This window comes from Salvelinus sp. IW2-2015, unplaced genomic scaffold (assembly GCF_002910315.2).
Source record: "Salvelinus sp. IW2-2015 unplaced genomic scaffold, ASM291031v2 Un_scaffold3270, whole genome shotgun sequence".
Lineage (NCBI taxonomy): Eukaryota > Metazoa > Chordata > Actinopteri > Salmoniformes > Salmonidae > Salvelinus > Salvelinus sp. IW2-2015.
In genome coordinates this window covers 60,334-68,550 of record NW_019944555.1, presented here as the reverse complement: position 1 = coordinate 68,550, position 8,217 = coordinate 60,334, and positions in this window count along the sequence as shown.

Below are 8,217 nucleotides of genomic sequence, written 5' to 3'. Positions count from 1 at the left end.
CTAGTTGAACCCTGTATTAACCCTTAGTTGACCTGTAGTTGACCCTGATATTATGACCATGTAGTTTACCCTGTATTAGACCCTGTTTTTAGACCCTGTAAGTTGGACCCTGTATTAGACCCTGTTTTAGACCCTGTATTTGAAACGCTGTTTTAGAACCCTGGTAGTTGACCCCTGATAGACCCTGTTTTAGGACCCTGTAGATTGACCCTGTATTAGACCCTGTTTTAGGACCCTGATTAGACCTGTAGTTTACCCCTGTTTAGACCCTGTAGTTGACCTGTAGTTGACCCTGTATGTACACCCGTATTTAGACCCTGTATTGACCTGTAGTTGACCCTGTGAGGTTGACCCCTTTAGTGACCCTGTATTAGACCCTGTATTAGACCCTGTATTGACCCTGTAGTTGACACTGTATTAGACCATGTAGTTGACCCGTATTAGACCCTGTATTAGACCCTGTAGTTGACCCTGTAGTTGACCCATTTAGACCCTGTAGTTGACCCTGTTTTTGAGACCCTGAGTTGACCTGTAGTTGACCCTGTAGTTGACCCTGTATTAACCTGAGTTTGACCCTAGTATTTGACCCTGTAGTTTGACCTGTATTTGACCATTGTAGTTGACCCTTGTATTGAGACCCTGTAGTTGACCATGTAGTTGACCCTGTATTAGGACCCTGTATTAGACCCTGTTTATTACCCTGTAGTTGACCCTGTATTAGACCCTGTAGTGTGACCCTGTAGTTTGACCCTGTATTAGACCCTGTATTAGGGACCCTGTATTAGACCCGTGTATTAGACCCTGTAGTTGCCGACCCGTATTAGAACCCTCTATTAGAGCCTGTATAGACCCTCGTAGTTGGACCCTGTATTAGACCCTGTATTAGAGCCTGTATTAGACCCTGTAGTGGACCCTGTATTTAGACCCTGTATTAGACCCTGTACGTGACCCTTATTTAAGCCTGTATTAGACCCTGTAGGACCCTGTATTAGAAACCTTAGTTGACCCTGTAGTTGACCCTTAGTGACCCTGTAGTTGACCCTTGTATTAGGACCCTGTTATTAACCCTGTAAATTTGACCCTGTATTAAGACCTGTAGTTGACCCTGTTAGTTTGACCCTGTATTGACCCTATATTTTGATTTCTGTAATTTGACTCTGTAGTTGACCCGTAGTTGACCCTTATTAGCACCCTGCTATTGAGACCCGTATTAGACCCTGTATTAGACCCTGTAGTTTGACCCTGTAGTTGACCGTATATTTGATTCTGTATTGACCCTGTAGTTGACCCCAGTATTAGACCATGTATTAGACCCTGTATTAGACAACCCTGTAGTGAACCCCTGTAGTTGACCCTATTTAGGACCCTGCTAGTTGACCCTGTTTTAGACCCTGTAGTTGACCCTGTAGTTGACCGTGTTAGTTGACCCTTTATTGACCATGTAGTTGACCCTGTATTAGACCCGATAGACCCTGTATTAGACCCTGTAGTACCCTGTATTAGCACTCTGTATTAGACCCTGTATTAGACCCTTTTTAGACCCTGTAGGTGACCCTGTAGTTGACCCTGTAATTAGACCCCTGTAGTAGGGACCCCTGTAGGTGACCCTGTATTAGACCCCTGTAGTTGACCTGTAGTTGGCCCGTATTAGACCCTGTATTAGACCCTGTAGTGACCCTGTAGTCTGACCCTGTATTAGACCTGTATTAGACCCTGAGTGACCCTGTATTAGACCTGGTATAGAGCCTGATTATTAGACCCTGTAGTTGCCCTGTATTAGACCCCTGTATTAGAGCCGTATTAGACCCTGTAGTTGACCCTGTATTAGACCCTGTTTTAGACCCTGATATTTAGACCCTGTAGTTTACCCTGTATTAGACCCTGTATAGAGCCTTATTAGGCCCTGTAGTTGACCCTGATTAACCCTGTATAGGACCCAGTAGTTGACCCTTTATTAGAGCCTGTATTAGACCCTGTAGCTTGACCCTGTATTAAACCCTTGTAGTTGACCTGTAGTTGACCCTGTATAGACATGTAGTTGACCCTGAAGTTGACCCTGTATTAGACCCTGTATAGAGCCCTGTAATTAGACCCTGTAGTTGACCCTTGTATTAGGGACCCTGTAGTTGACCCTGTAGTTGACCCTGTTAGTTGACCCTGTAGTTGACCCTGTATTAAGACCTGTATTAGAGCCTGATTAGACCCTGTAGTTGACCCTGTATTAGACCCTGTATTAGACCCTGTATTAGAGCCTGTATTAGACCCTGTAGTTGACCCTGTATTAGACCCTGTAGTTGACCCTGATTAGACCCTGTATTAGACCGCTGTATTAGGACCCTGTCAGTTGACCCTGTAGTAGACCCCTGTATTAGACCCTGTAGTTGACCCTGTAGTTGACCCTGTTAGTTGACCCTGTAGTTGACCCTTTATTAGACCCTGTAGTTGACCCTGTAGTTGACCCTGTAGTTGACCCTGTAGTTGACCCTGTATTAGACCCTTATTAGACCCTGAGTTGACCCTTGTAGTTGACCCCTGTATTAGACCCTGTATTAGACCCTGTAGTTGACCCTGTAGTGACCCTGTAGTTGACCCTGTATTAGACCCTGTATTAGACCCCTGTATTAACCCGTAGTTGACCCTTTATTAGACCCTGTATTAGCCCTGTAGTTGACCCCTTGTATTTAGACCCTGTAGTTGACCCTGTAGTTGACCCTGTAGTTGACCCTTGTAATTAGACCCTGTATTAGACCCTGTAGTTGACCCTGTAGTTGGACCCTGTGTTGGACCCTTACTAGACCTGTAGTTGACCTTGTATTAGACCCTGTAGTTGACCCGTAGTGACCCTGTAGTTGACCCTGTAGTTGACCCTGTATTAGACCCTGTAGTTGACCCTGTTAGTTGACCCTGTAGTTGGACCCTTATTAGACCTGTAGGTGACCCTTATTAGACCCTGTAGTTGACCCTGTAGTTGACCCTGTATTAGACCCTGTTATTAGGAACCCGGTAGTTGACCCATGTATAGAACCCTGTATTAGAGCCTGTATTAGACCCTGTAGTTGACCCTGTATTAGACCCTGTATTAGAGCTGTATTAGACCCTGTAGTGACCCTGTTATTAGACCCTGTTTTAGACCCAGATATTAGACCCTGTAGTTGACCTGTATTAACCCTGATTATTAGAGCCTGTATTAGACCCTGTAGTTGACCCTGTATTAGACCCTGTGATTAGACCCTGTTAGTTGACCCTTTATTAGAGCCTGTATTAAACCCTGTTAGGTTGACCCTGGTATTAGACCCATGTAGTTTGACCCTGTAGTTGACCCTGCTATAGACCATGTAGTTTACCCTTGTAGTTGACCCTGTAGTTGGACCCTTATTAGACCCTGTATTTAGAGCCTTATTAGACCCTGTAGTTGAAACCCTGTATTTAGACCCTGTAGTTGACCCTGGTAGTGACCCCTGTAGTTGGACCCTGTAGTTGACCCTGTATTAGACCCTGTATTAGAGCCTGTATTAGACCCTGTAGTTTGACCCTGTATTAGACCCTGTATTTAGACCCTGTATTAGAGCCTGTATTAGGACCCTGTAGTTGACCCTGTATAGACCCTGTAGTTGACCCTGTATTAGACCCTGTATTAGACCCTTGTATAGACCCGGAGTTGGACCCTGTATTAGAACCCCATTAGACCTGTAGTTGACCCTGTAAGTTGGACCCTGTAGTTGACCCTGTAGTTGACCCTTTATTAGACCTGTAGTTGACCCTTGTAGTTGACCCTGTAGTTGACCCTGTAGTTGACCCTGTATTAGACCCTGTATTAGACCCTGTAGTGACCCTGTAGTTGACCTGATTAGAACCCTGTATTAGACCCTGTAGTTGACCCTGTAGTTGACCCTGTAGTTGACCCTGTATTAGACCCTGTAATTAGACCCTGATTAGACCCTGTAGTACCCTTTATGTTATACCCTGTATTAGACCCTTGTAGTTGACCCTGTATAGACCCTGTAGTTGGATACCCTGTAGTTGACCCTGTTAGTGACCCTGTATTAGACCCTGTATTAGACCCTGTAGTCTGAACCTGTAGTTGGACCCTGTGTTTGACCCTGTATTAGACCCTGTAGTGACCCTGATATAGACCCTTAGTTGACCCTGCTAGTTTGACCCTGTAGTTACCACCTGTAGTTGACCCTGTTATTAGACCCTGTAGCTTGACCATGTAGTTGACCCGGTAGTGACCCTGTATTAGACCCTGTAGTTGACCCTGTATTGACCTGTAGTTGACCCGCGTATTAGACCCTGTATTAGACCCTGTAGTGACCCGTGTTAGTTGACCCTGTAGTTGACCCTGTATTAGAACCCTGTATTTAGACCCTGTAGTTGACCCTGTAGTTGACCCTGTATTTAGACCCTGTATTAGACCCTGTAGTTGACCCTGTAGTGACCCTGTAGTTGACCTTAGTATTGACCCTGTATTAGACCCTTGTATAGACCCTGTGAGTTGGACCCTGTATAGTTGACCTGTAGTTTACCCTGAGTGACCCTTTATTAGACCCTTTAGTTGACCCTGTAGTTGAACCCTTAGTGACCCTGTTAGTTGACCCTGTATTAGACCCTGGTATTAGACCTGTATTGACCCTGCTAGTTGACCCTGTATTAGACCCGGTATTAGACCCTAGGACCCTGTAGTGACCCTGTAGTTGACCCTGGTATAGACCCTTATTAGACCCTTATTAGACCCTGTAGTTGACCCTTTATTAGACCTGTATTAGACCTGTAGTTTGACCTGTATTTAGACCGTAGTTGACCCTTGTAGTTGACCCTGCAGTTGACCCGGTAGTTGACCCTGTAGTGACCCGCTATTAGGTACCCTGTATTAGACCCTGATTAGGACCCCTGTAGTTGACCTGTAGTTGACCCTGTAGTTGACCCTGTAGTTGACCCCTGATTAGACCCTGTAGTGACCCTGTAGTTGACCCTGTATAGACCCTGTAGTTGGACCCTGTAGTGACCCTGTAGTGGGACCCTGTATAGACCCTGTAGTAGACCCTGCTATTAGACCCTGTAGTTGCCCTGTAGTTGACCCGTAGTTACCTGTAGTTGACCCTGTATTAGACCCTGTAGTGGACCTGTAGTTGACCCTGTAGTTGACCCTGCAATTAGACCCTGTAGTTGGACCCTGTAGTTGACCCTGTAGTTGACCCTGTAGTTGGACCCTGATTAGACCCTGGATTAGACTGTAGTTGACCCTGATAGGTTGACCCTGTATTAAGACCCTGTATTAGACACCTGTATTGACCCTGTAGTTTGGACCCGTATTAGACCCTGTATTAGACCCTCGTTTAGTTGACCCTGTAGTTGACCTGTTAGTTGACCCTGTAGTTGACACCCTGTATTTAGACCCCTGTATTAGACCCTGTAGTTGACCCTGTAGTTACCCGTATTTGACCCTGTATTAGACCCTGATAGTTGCCCTTAGTTACCCTGTAGTTGACCCTGTAGTTGACCCTTTATTAGACCCTGTAGGACCCTGAGTTGACCCTTTATTAGACCCTGTAGTTGACCCTGGATAGACCCTTTAGTGGACCTGTATTAGACCCTGTAGTTGAAAAACCCTGTAGTGACCTGTAGTTGACCCTGGTGAGTGAGAGCGCGTGTGAGTGGAGCCCTTTATTAGACCCATGTATTTGACCCTGTAGTGACCCTGATATTAGACCCGGTATGAACCCTTGTTAGTTGACCCTGTAGTTGAACCCTGTAGCTGACCCTTTTATTAGACCCTGCTAGTTGACCCTTATTAGACCCTGTAGTTGACCCTGTAGTTGACCCTGTATTAACCCTGATTAGACCGTGTAGTTGACCCTGTATTAGACCCTGTATCGACCCTGTAGTTACCCTGTTGTTGACCCTGTAGTTGACCCTGTATTAGACCCAGGTGTATTAACCCTGTAGTTGAACCCTGCTAGTGTTGACCCTGTAAGTTGACCCTGTAGTGACCCATGTATTAGCCCTGTATTAGACCCTGTAGTTGACCCTTGTAGTTACCCTAGTTGACCCTGTATAGACCCTGTATCTCTCTCTTACAGGGTCAACTACAGGGTCAACTACAGGGTCTAAAACAGGGTCAACTACAGGGTCTAAAACAGGGTCAACTACAGGGTCAACTACAGGGTCTAATACAGGGTCTAATACAGGGTCAACTACAGGGTCTAATACAGTGTCAACTACAGGGTCAACTACAGAGTCAACTACAGTGTCTAATACAGTGTCAACTACAGGGTCAACTACAGGGTCAACTACAGGGTCAACTACAGGGTCTAATACAGGGTCTAATTTGTTGTCTGTATATTTTATAATTTCATGTAGGATACCATCAACACCACAGGTCATTTTGGGTTGGTGTTTTGTCCTGTAATTCATTTAACGTAATTGGAGAATCCAGTGTGTTCTGGTAGTCTTTAATAGTTGATTCTACGATTTGTATTTGATTATGTATATGTTTTTGCTGTTTATTCTTTGTTATAGAGCCAAAAAGATTGGAAAAGTGGTTTATCCACACATTTCCATTTCGGATAGATAACTCTTCGTGTTGTTGTTTGTTTAGTGTGTTCCAATTTTCCCAGAACTGGTTAGATTCTACGGATTCTTCAATTACATTGAGCTGATTTCTGACGTTGTCACGACTTCCGCCGAAGTCGGCGGTCGACGTCACCGGTCTTCTAGCCATCGCCGCTCCACCTTTCATTTTCCATTTGTTTTGTCTTGGTTTTCCGCACACCTGGTTCACATTCCCTCATCTGACTAATGTATATTACCCACTGTCCCCCCCCCCCATGTCTGTGTGTGGAATTGTTTGTTTGTTACATGTGGATCGCATCAGGCTGGTTTGCGCCGGGTATGTGTTTGACCCGTGTGTTTTGTTTATTGTGCCGTTTGTGCACTTTGGCCGTTATCGCTGTTTTCCTTGGGCATGAATAAAGTGTGCCTGTTGTCACCCATCTCTGCACTCCTGCACCTGACTTACCTTCAACCAGTTGCGCACAACGTGACAGACGTGCTGTTCCTTATTTGTCCACGGTGTATTTCTGTATTGTTTTAGTGATTCACCATAGTGAAGGTGTTGACTCAGGTTTTCTGGATCTCTATGTTTTTGGTTGGATAAGTTTCTCAATTTCTTTCTTAAGTTTTTACATTCTTCATCAAAACATTTGTCATTGTTGTTCATTTCCTTGGGTTTTCTGTTTGACATTTTTAGATTTGATAAGGAAGCTGAAAGGTCAAATATACTGTTTAGGTTTTCTACTGCCAAGTTTACACCTTCACTATTACAGGTAAACATTTTGTCCAGGAAGTTGTCTAAAAGGGATTGAATTTGTTGTTGCCTAATTGGTTTTTGGTAGGTTTCTACACTACTTTCCTTCCATCAAAGGCATTTCTTTATATTTTTCAGTTCCTTTGGCTTTGATGCCTCATGATTGACTATTACTCTGTTCAAGTAGACTGTGATTTTGCTGTGGTCTTATAGGGGTGTCAGTGGGCTGACTGTGAACGCTCTGAGAGACTCTGGGTTGAGGTCAGTGATGAAGTAGTCTACAGTGCTACTGCCAAGAGATGAGCTATATGTGTACCTACCATAGGAGTCTCCTCAAAGCCTACCATTGACTATGTACATACCCAGCGTGCGACAGAGCTGCAGAAGTTGTGAGCCATTGTTGTTGGTTGTTTTGTCGTAGTTGTGTCTAGGGGGGCATATGGGAGAGGGAATGCTGTCACCTCCTATAGCAAAATTGCAAATTTTCTTCTCTTACCTGCACGGCCGAATGGCTTAAATGAGTAAGAAAGAAAAATGAAATAAATTTGCAATTAAAATTAGTTATAAAATTGCAAATTCGTCTCTCTGCCCTCAATGGCTAAAGTGAGTAGAATTGCATAAATGAGTTATAATTGCAAACTTCTCTCTCTGCCACTGGCTATTGAGTAGAATTGCAAATGAAAGAAATGAGTTATACAATTCAAAATTCTCTCTGCTCTGCGCGCCATGGCTATAGAGTAGACAATTAGCATAAAAATGATTTAATGCAATTCTTTGCCCTATAGAGTATTGCAAAAGTTGTTCATCATTCGCCATGCCCCACATGGCTAATGAGTAGAATTGCATAAAATGAGTTATACAATGGCAATTCGCTCTCTGCCCATGGCTTATATGAGTAGAATTGCATAAAG